The 10,861-nt window shown below is 36.2% G+C and overlaps 1 long non-coding RNA gene across 1 annotated transcript; it reads left to right on the plus strand.

Annotated features, from left to right (window-relative positions):
* The first annotated feature begins 7,301 nt into the window (after window positions 1–7,301).
* On the plus strand, window positions 7,302–10,631 carry LOC147549460 (uncharacterized). The gene is made up of 6 exons (XR_015237880.1): window positions 7,302–7,426; window positions 7,507–7,563; window positions 7,666–8,455; window positions 8,796–9,055; window positions 9,136–9,216; window positions 10,341–10,631. It is a non-coding gene; the product is annotated as an uncharacterized LOC147549460 (long non-coding RNA).
* Window positions 10,632–10,861: the final 230 nt, after the last annotated feature.

Here is a 10,861-nt window from a genome sequence, read left to right on the forward strand (position 1 = left end):
GAATGTTTTAGAACAGAGTGTCTCTAAATAGTCAAGTAAGAAAGAGACAAATTAGGGACCCAATTTTCACACTTGACACCTAGGTTTTGTAGAGATTTTCTTGAGGGTTGCATTGGATGTGTTCTAAGGTCATTGTTCGGGGCTCCACATAAAAAAATTGCATATGATACTTCGTTATAGCCCATGGCGCAGTGCTAGTTAGCAGGAAAACATATACCGACGACCTATTTGATGAGTTATCTATAAACGTAATTAGGTTTTGGGTGAGGTGAACCATTAACCTCATCTTGTATATATATGCATAAAGTTTACAAATATAGATTTGTGCAAATAAGGGAAGAAATATAGGCAATATCTAAGTATGGTGAGTTTGGTTGTTTTCCAACTCATATCCTCTGTCACCGTCCTGCAAATTGAACGACGGAGAAATCCAAAGATTCAATTTGGGACACAACTCTAAAAATCGAAAGTGAGATAAGCTTTTGGTTAGAATGTCCGCAAGTTGATCATGAGAAGGGACAAACTTGATTTTAACCTCTCCGGCGGCGACCTTACGCACAAAGTGATAATCAAGAGCAATATACTTCGACCGACCATGAAATATCGGATTAGCATTCATGAGTATTGTATTCTTGTTATCACAACAAATTCGAACAGGTGAAGTAAGAGTAACTCCAAGCTCTTGTAAAATATAGGTAATCCAAGTAATATCAGCAGTAGTGGTTGCTAGAGCTCGGTACTCTGCTTCTGTGCTAGACCGAGAAACCGTTGCTTGCTTACGAGCACTCCATGTTATCAAATTCAACCCAAGAAAAATGGAGAAAGCAGTTGTAGAACGTCGTGCATCGGGGCAACCAACCCAATCCGCATCAGAATATGCAATCAAGGAATTTGTGGGAAAAACCGAATAAAACTGAAGACCCATATGTATTGTGCCCTTAATGTACCGTAAAATACGTTGACGACTTGATAATGATCTGTAGTAAGAGCATGCATGGACTAACATGCAACATTAATAGCAAAAGCTAGATCTGGACGAGTCAATGTGAGATATTGTAGAGAGCCAACAATCTTGCAATATAGCTTGGGGTCGGTAAAAGGAGTACCTTCACGTGTTAGGTGAGACCCAAACAACATCGGCGTGGTAGCTGGTTTGGCACCTTCCATATTGAGAATCTTTAAAATATCCAAAGCGTATTTTGATTGAGTAAGTAGCATACCATCTTTGTTTGATGTAGCTTCGATGCCGAGAAAATAGTGAAGAGAGCCTAAATTCTTCATATCAAATTCAACAGAGAGAGAGTGAATAATTGATTCCGTGAGTGATGATGTAGCACCAGTGAGTATTATGTCATCAACATAGAGCAAGAAGAGATAAACCATACCATCTTTAGTAGACAGATAAAACAAGGACGTATCCGACTTACTAATATGAAAACCCATACCGAGTAAAAAATTGCTGAAACGCTCGTACCATGCCCGAGGCGCTTGTTTAAGACCATATAAGGCTTTATGAAGACGACAAACATACAACTATGAGCCGAGTCAATGAATCCTAGTGGTTGAGCCATCTACTGACAAATAGACCAACCCCGAGAAACAACGATAGATAATATGATACGAATAGTTGTTGGTTTAATCACCGGACTGAAAGTCTCATCAAAATCTAATCCCGGTTGTTGCGTAAATCCCCGAGCAACAAGTAGAGCTTTATATCTGTTAACAGTCCCGTCTGGTTTAAGCTTGGTGCGATAAATCCACTTAGAGCCGACTACATTCATAGAAGGGTGAAACGGGTCTAAGGACCAAATTCATTGACGTTTTACAGCTACCATTTCTTCTTCCATCGCAAGCTGCCAATGTGCCGACTTACTTGTGGTACGAAATCCTCTAGGATCATGAGTGACTGATAAGGCTGCAAAAAAACTTGAACTAGAGGCACCAAAAATATCAGAATCACGAGGTGATATAGGATACCTAGTAGTTACTTGAGAGTAGACCAGATCCACCACTTGAGTATCACGCATGAGTTATTCCATGTCTCGATAACTGATGTGAAATCTAGTGAACCTAAATACTAGGCTAACTAGACTAAATTAAAACTCGCAAGTGCACGAACCGTATGGGAATATGGCAAGTATTACGAGGTCGATCCCACGGAGATTTGTTTGGAATTAAACCTAAACCTAAAATTAACTAACAAACTAGGAAAGTGGACAATTGATTTTAGAGAAGATATTTGGAAGACCAAAAATTGAAACTTAGAAAACAAAATAAAGTTGTGATGAAAAACTATAAGTTGGTAAATCTAGGATATTGGAATTCACCACTAACAATCATATTCAAATCTAATATCTAATTCAAATTATTATCCCTCTTTTGATAACTCAAAAATTGTTAGAAATCAATCTTCAATTTTCGGAAGATAAAACAATTAAACACTTTAACAATGATCAAAACCCATAACCCACTTCACTTAAAATATATTGCAATTCAAATCCAAGTTGTTAGTTTATTAGACTAACCGAAGTACGGTTAATTTTAAAACTTAAAGCACATTAACAAGAGATAATAAAATAAATATGATATTAGAATTCAAATACTCATGTTAGAGTTTCATCCTCTATCCTAGTGGAAGAGTTAGAAACCTATGGATATTAAATACATGGTTCGCGATTAATAATAGACAAGTAAAACAAAAGAGGAGAGAGGAAAAGATAAAATCGAATTAATGTTGATGAAACCCGTTCCTCTCGTCTTTCTCCAAAATTTGTCTTCAATGGTAGCTCAAGAATCTCCCAAAATTTTACTCCAAAAAAAGCTAATAAGTCTCTTGTATTACTCCTCTCAAGTTGCACTCAATATTGATGGGTGGAGGTGTTGTGTTTGCTGTGAAGTCTTGGTCCCTCTTTTATAACCTATGTTGACCGACTTTGGTTCCAAATTGGAAATCTGGAAGAGTTTCCAAAAGCAGAACTAACCGACATGCATAAGTGCCAATGAAGAGGTATTCAATTTTAGAAGTTCCCTAGTTAATAAACTCATTCCGTCCAGAACAGTAGCCGCCAAGACTACTTGCCAAAACCCATTTTGGGTAACTTCTAATTCACCATCCGTGGGTCCTACATCAAATCCCGCCAATTTATGGCTCATTCTGTCCACCACTTTATACAACTAAGTGGCCTTCCAAATTGATTTTAAAGACAACCCATAATAACTCACTCTTTCAAACTTAGCACCTTGAGAAAAACGTAGTATTACGAGAAACACACATATCAACTATTTAGCAGAGCCGGTCTAACTTCATTGATACCAAGTCGCAAATTTTTCGAGATACCTTCACCAACTTCTTCAAGTTAATAACTTCTTTGTATTTTTGAGAGTTGCCTACAAAAACCATGTAAATTAATTATTCTACCAAAATTGATACGTAAAGACTATAAAATAAAACCCGAAAATTGAACACTTTACTTACTTATCAATAACCTCGAGGTCCACACTCTGGAGAAGACACCGGTGATGCAGAAGCTGCCACCCTAGTCGAATCAGAACCTGTCAAAGACCTCACAGGAATCGAGGTAATGTTGGCACGAGTGGTAGGGATATTGGGTAATGTTGAGATTGGAGTGCTTGCAAATGGAGTGGTATGAATTGGTGAAGATACAAGAGGCTGATTGTCTATAGGTGGACCTACAGAAATCTCCGATGAGTCGGAAAGCGAGACACTGGATGGTGGTAGAGGTTCGATAGAGGAGGCCAAAGGAGTCATAGGCAATACCGATGTGAGAGGTAAAGAATTAGCTGGTGATAAAGTGTCATTAGAGTCATCAAAGGAAACAAGATCTGTAGAGGTGGTAGTGAGGTCGGTGGACTGAAAGGAAAAAATAGACTCATCGAAGACAACATGGCGAGATATATGTACTTTATTAGTACGGCGGTCGAGACACTTAAAACCCTTATAAAACTAGTTGTATCCAATGAAGACACAAGGAAAACTACGAGGATCCAATTTAGTTTTAGTATATGGGCGAAGGTACGGAAAGCACAAGCATCCAAAAGACCGAAGCATAGAGTATGAGGGTGACTTATCGAATATGTAGAGAACGGAGAAGCATCCTGAAGAATCGGCGTAGGCATTCTATTAATAAGAAAATTTGTTGTCTGAAAGGCTTCGACCCAAAAGGTGGCAGGCATACCACTATGAAATAAAAGGGTCAAACCAGTTTCAGTCACATGTCGATGTTTGCGCTCAACACGAGCATTCTGAGCTGGCGTGTATGGGCATGCTAGACGTCGTTCTATGCCACTTTCACTTAGCAAAGTTAAAAATTCAGTATTTTTAAACTCCCCACCACCATCTAATTGAAGGATTTTAATTTTATAATCCAACTGATTTTTGACAAGAGATTTAAAACTAATAAAAGTCTTTAGGAAATCGGATTTTGTATGCAAGGGAAATAGCCAAGAAAAATGACTAAAGTCATCTACAAATAAGACATAGTATTTAAAACCGCTAGGGTTCGCGACCGGGGCAGGACCCCATAAGTCAATGTGCACAAGTTGTAAAGGAAACGAAGCTCTTTTATTATTTAAATTAAATGGTTGTCTATGACTTTTGCTCATATTGCAAGCAACACATGTAGAAGATAAAGAACTGCTACTAGTTGAATGAATCAACTGTTGTTGGGCTAAAACATCTAAAACTCTTGACGACACATGACCTAAATGATTATGCCACACAGACAATGGAGCTTTTATTGAAACAGACGTAGAACTAAAAAGAGATGACTAAGCCTCGTCCAAGACAAACAAATTTCCTCGCCTACTACTGGTGCCCAGAATTCTTCCCGTCTCCTGAAACAAAGTAAATCCACTCTTATAAAATATGACATAACAATCAAGGTCATCAATAAGTTTACCAATAGACAGGAGATTCTTAGATAATGAAGGGACAAAGAGGGAGGTAGGTAAGGTGATAACACCATGAGAAGTCGATAGTGTAAGTGAACCTATGAGAGTGATAAGAACGGAAGAGCCATCACCGATTAGAACTTTACTAGAGCCATTATAAGATTTAAGAGTAGTAAATTTACCAGATAAGGAAGACATGTGGGCTGAGGCACCACTATCGGCATACCAAGACGGGTCTGGCGGATTTGTAATAGTTAATGACTGAAGGGCAGTAGTAGCTGCATTAATTGGTGTCACTTCCACGTTATGAGCTTCGCGGGGAGGAGACGAAGGACAACCACAGTGATGCCTAGGTGGTGAGTCACGATCATGTCTCGATGGTGACTGATTTCGGTAACGGCGCGGTGATAGTCGGCCAATGAGAGAATAACATCTCTCTGCTGTATGACCCGGCTTCTTACACATTGACAGACAAAAGACGCAGATCGTTCAACTCGACAGTCCCGTTGTGGTGATAAAGATCTGTTGGACTGACGAGATGGGGCAGACCAAGATGAAGTGCGATGCTGCGTAGAGTATGCACCTTCACTCACAAGAGTATTAATATGGAATGACTTAAGAATACCTTCTTGAGCTTGAAACATGGGTATAAGATCTCGGAAATTGGGTAACGGAGGACGCGACAAAATTGAACCCGAAAGGGTTTCATATTCGACACCAAGTCCTTTAAGAAACCAATTAACTTTTTCATCTTCATCCATGTGAGAACCCGTAGAAGTAAGTGTTTCGAATAAAACCCGATAGGTCCGCGCGTAGTCTGCAATTGACAAATTACCTCTTTGTATGCTTTTGATTTGTTCCTTTAGTTGCAATGTACGAGTGATGCTGATACTAGCATAAACTCGATTCAATTGTTCCCATACATCAAAAGCACGAGTTAACCCAATAATTTATGTCATGACTTCAACAGATAGAGAGCTATAAATAATCGAAAACACTAATTCATCCGTTTGCAACCACTCTTCATAAGCAGGATTCCCTACTTCAGATCTATCGTTGGAAGTTATTTTAGGTGAAGGTTGATCAATTGATTTATCAACATGATGCATAAGTCCTTGGATTTTGACAAGCGATAAAACTTGATTAATTATAAAAAAAACGTCCAATAGGGACAGACATTTTTACGTTTGTCCCTAAAAAATCAATAACAGGGACAATTTTTTTATATTTGTCCCTAACAGAATAACAATTGGGACAATTTAGGGTGTGTTTGATTGAGAGTTTCTCATGGAAAATAGAAACATTTTCTCCGAAAATTTAGATTTTCATGTGTTTGTTAGGATTTTTAGGGAATTATAGATTTTCACTCACGTGACAAAATTTTCCGAATTTTCACTAAAATAAGGGAAAGTTTTGACCCACCTCCCCCCTAAGAATCTCTTTCCAACCCACATTGCCTTATTTCTCTCAACAACTTTGACCCACCAATCTTCATCTACTAATAAACACATGTTTCAACCGAAATTTCTATGAGCAACTTCTTTAGCCGAAATTTGGAGTAAAATCTACAAGGATTGCTCATCTCCTCTCAGAATAATTCAGTTCAGCACATCTATCTCTCTCTCTCACCAATCACCATCCCTTTCAACTATCCTTGTTAAATAAAAATCAATTTCAGTGGTATGATTCCAATTTTATTTATGAGAGAAATATTCGAAGTCATAAAATTTTATTTCATTGATTTGGTTGATTCACATTTTTGTATTGATTTGGTTGATTCAAATTTTTGTATTCCATTGATTTGATAGTTTTTTCTGGAGTCGTACTATTGAAAATATTTTGCTAAATATAAATGATGTAACACTTGAAATTATCATAGACAAACTGTTTGATGAAATGTCCAAGAGAGTGACCTAGCTTCCATCTCTATTTTCTAATTAATTTCAGTATCCTCATTGTGTTCATCCTGATCATCATTAGTTTGGCTCATTTTATTTCATTTTATTTCATGGATTTTGTTTTTCAAATCATTTTTCTTTCTCGGTATATCTTAATTCTTGTCTTTGTTCATGGCTACATCTAATTAACACTTCGTAAAGAGAACAATTAACTCGAATGCGAATCATCTTATGCCTCCAGTTTAACTTATAAAGTTGAACAACTTTATTTTTCATGAACCAAACAGCAAAAAAATTGGAAAATATTTCAAGAGAATCATTTTCTAAATGAAAATGTTTCTCAAAGAAACACTTTCTCTTCTTTTTTTCCTTTCCCCTACTTGTAATCAAACACAACCTTAATAGTACAGACTTTTTTTCTCGACCAGGTAGAGAAAAGATTGGGAGAAATTTTGGCCCAAAAAAGTACGCGCAAAACGTGAAATTTTTTTTGCTTTCTTCCCTCCAACTTTTTTTTCTCTCTCTGTTTTCCCCCTCTTCTTTCTCTCTCCTCTTTTCTTCACCACGATTGTCTTCTCTTGCAAAGCAAGCACGGTTGATCTTCTTATCGTTTTATGGTTAGTCCTTCTAGGGTTTCTGTTGGTCCATCTTCTTCTTTCCTGCTACAAACTTAGGGTTTCTGTTCGATTTCTTCTAGGGTTTTGAGTGAAGAAGGTTGATCTTCTAGGGTTTTGTTACAAGGCTTCACATCCAGGTTAGTTGTTCTTCTTCCTCTTCTTCTTATTCTGTGTTATTTCACTATTATCGAGTACGAACATAAGAATGAAATTAAAATCCCAATATTCCATTGTTGTAGTTCAGCTGCTGTTGGAAGAACAAAAGCAGGAGTAGTCGAATCAAATTGAATTCCTCTCAAAACCATATCTTCAAAAACTTCAATTGATTCGATTGAACAACTATTCCTGACCAACCCAGGTATCATAGTGTTCCAAGAAAAGTATCTGGGTTTGTAATTTTATCAACGCTTTTCATGCATTATGAACTTGTGAAAATTTGAGATAAAAATCAACAACGGCAGAAACTCACAAAGGGATCTCATTGAAACCCATCAATGATTGAGTGAGGATGAAGAATACGACCAATTTTAGAAGAGTTTAGATATGAAGACTTAAAATATTACACGGTAAAGTTATCTGGTTTAAAAGTGGTTTTCTGGCGAAGCTGAAAAACAAACATCCTCAAAATAAATTTGAGTCTTTATAGTGATAAATCTAATTTTGATGTTTCAATCTCTATATTGGTGTATTTGTTTTATGATTCATATGTTAATTCTTATTTTACTGTTTGAATCTTTATAGTGGTGTTGTTATTTAACTAAGAAATATGAATGGATGGGAGGAAGATGAGGATGCAGGCTCTAAAAACAATTCATCATCTGTCTCGATCTCTATGGCTTTGATTTTATTAGTCAAAAGACTTGTTAAATGGATCGATTAGGTTAATTTGCTAGATGTTGAAAATTCAAATTATCTAAATGATTTCTTTAGTTTAGCATCCTTTGCGTAGTTCTAATATGCAGAAATTTAATTTGGGTTAAATCGGAGTAATCAGATAGGAGATCTCAGTGAAATCGGTTGCTTTTACAGGTAATACTTTTTTATAAGTTTGTTCTTCATCTTCTTTTTATACGCTAGTATCAATTTTTACCAAATTTATCTTGTCCCACACTAAAAATTCGTCATTGTTCTCAAATTAGATCATTAATTCATAGATTTTTGTATTCTGGTTGCATTCCAGTCGAGTTGTTGTAATGTCTAGTAGTTGTTTGTTGGTTAGTCAGGTTTCTTGTAAAAGCAATACAAGTCTAGTTCTTCCTCTTGAATACGTCATTGTTTATAGTTTCATTACTGTTTATTTTATTAATAATTCATTGAATAATAATTAATTTTGTGATACTTAATATTTATTTGTTTCTTTACCATGAAGGGATTGCCTATATACGAGAACGGACCAGATAGCACATTTGCTAAGGTTATGGGACCTGAAAGTAGAGGTTTTATTCAATGTTATGGAGAAGACACCCAAAAAACTATTTGGGGAGAAGCATCAAAGGCTGAATCTCGTAAAGCAATGAAGAGACTTCAAACTTGAAGAAAGAAATGGAAGAAATGAAAAAGGAACTTAATAGTACAAAGGCCGAATTAGATGAGATGAGGGCTTATTTCAGACGGCTCCGCGATGGAGTGGTACATACTTAACTGAATTTTGATCAAATAAGTAGTTATCATGCCAACTAGTATTAATGACCCATATAATCGTTTTACAGCCACATGTCTCTACGCCTAACTTCTCATTTGAAAGCTCCCGCAACGATCCAAGGTCATCCTCACATTCCGATTAGCATAAGGTAACCTTCATCCTGACTAAAAACATGAGAGTGCACTTTTATGGATGAAATGCAATTTATATTACTATTGATGAATGAAATATGATTTTGCTTAAAGTCTGTATAGACTTAACTATGTTTCTTGAGAGTTATAAAATATTAACCTTAACTGCATTGTTTTTTTATGCTTGATCCGAGTAATATGATTTTCCGTAGTGTACTAACCGTATGAATAAAACTATGGATAAAAATTTTCAACAAATGGCCGTTCATTAGGACCACCAAACACTTGGCACTAATTACCTATGCTCCAATTTGACCATCCATATATGTTTATTTATTTTATATACCTTTTACTCTTATAAAAGTTGTTGCTTTATTATACTAAAATCAGTCTCTATATTCTATATATTTTTGTCGTTCATATTGAGATGTAATCAATAAGTTCACAACTTGTATTTGGGTACATTGTATACTTAACAAGAGTTCTAAGTTATATAGATACTTCTGGTAACAAGTTCAAAATAATTTCCCATTTTTCGGGTAACACGTTCTACTAGTAAGCTTTGGCTCTCTTTTGGAAGTTAATGAATGGCACTCACGACAACAACAATAACATGTCGAGTCCCCACTATTAATCTTATAAAGATGCTAGCTAATTAGAATCAGCCTTTGATGAGTTGAAACAAAATATGGTGATTTTGGAAGTATATACAGAGATAAGATGTGAATTGTCAAAGGGTAGTTGAAGTTTAGAAAGTAAGAAGCAGCAGGCTGCTGGCCTTGGGCTGTTGCAAGGCAGCTGCAGCAGGAGCAGCCTGCTGCCGATGCAGGAGCAGAAGCAGCATGCTATTGACATGCTGCCTCCTTGGACAGACCTCAAGAGAATAAGATTTTCCACTCCTGCTTCTGCTACTGTTGACTAAGATTTTTTATCACCAGAATCAAATCGGTCATGCGTACTGTTAATTACTCCTGTTTACCATAATGAAATCGGAGAATTAGATTTTTTTTTTACTTGGAAGAAAACTAATGTTTTGGTGCCTATTGAAAGAATGTGTTTTTTTTACTCCTATATAATTACCAGACATGCAATGTTTCGATTTTTTATTATCAGACATGTACTGATGTTTGAGTTTTTGCAGATTGTCTACGATGTTACTCAGATGGAAAGTTTCAACAATGTCGAGCAATGGTGCAATGAGATCGATTGATGTTGATATGTAAAAGTTAGTTTGTGCAAGCTCTTGTTGATAATAAATGCAATTTCCTATGTCCGATATGTTGGGTAACACACGTCTTAAATGTTTTTTTGTTAATATTTGTTAAATACTCCAATTAGTAAAGGTTTTGGTTTGCATTAGTTACAAACAAAATACATTATCTTTTTGTATGAACATAATATTTGCTTATTAAAATTTGAACTCATTTTCAGTGGAAGCGATAAATTTATCTGATTAGGAACACTTTCTATTTTAAAATACGCCTGAAAGGAAATTGGTGCCAAATTCATAGGGACGGCTATTGACTATCCCAATTGCAAGCAAGAGAAAGTTCCCGCCAAATTTTTAGGGACAGATATTGACTGTCCCAAAGACAAATTAGGAAATTCCTTTCAAACTTTTAAGGACAGTTCATGGATGTCCCTAACCGTTTATACAGGGAC

The sequence above is a fragment of the Eschscholzia californica genome, unplaced genomic scaffold, assembly GCF_041429995.1.
Source record: "Eschscholzia californica isolate CP2 unplaced genomic scaffold, dmEscCali1.0.p SCAF_3, whole genome shotgun sequence".
Classification (NCBI taxonomy): domain Eukaryota; kingdom Viridiplantae; phylum Streptophyta; class Magnoliopsida; order Ranunculales; family Papaveraceae; genus Eschscholzia; species Eschscholzia californica.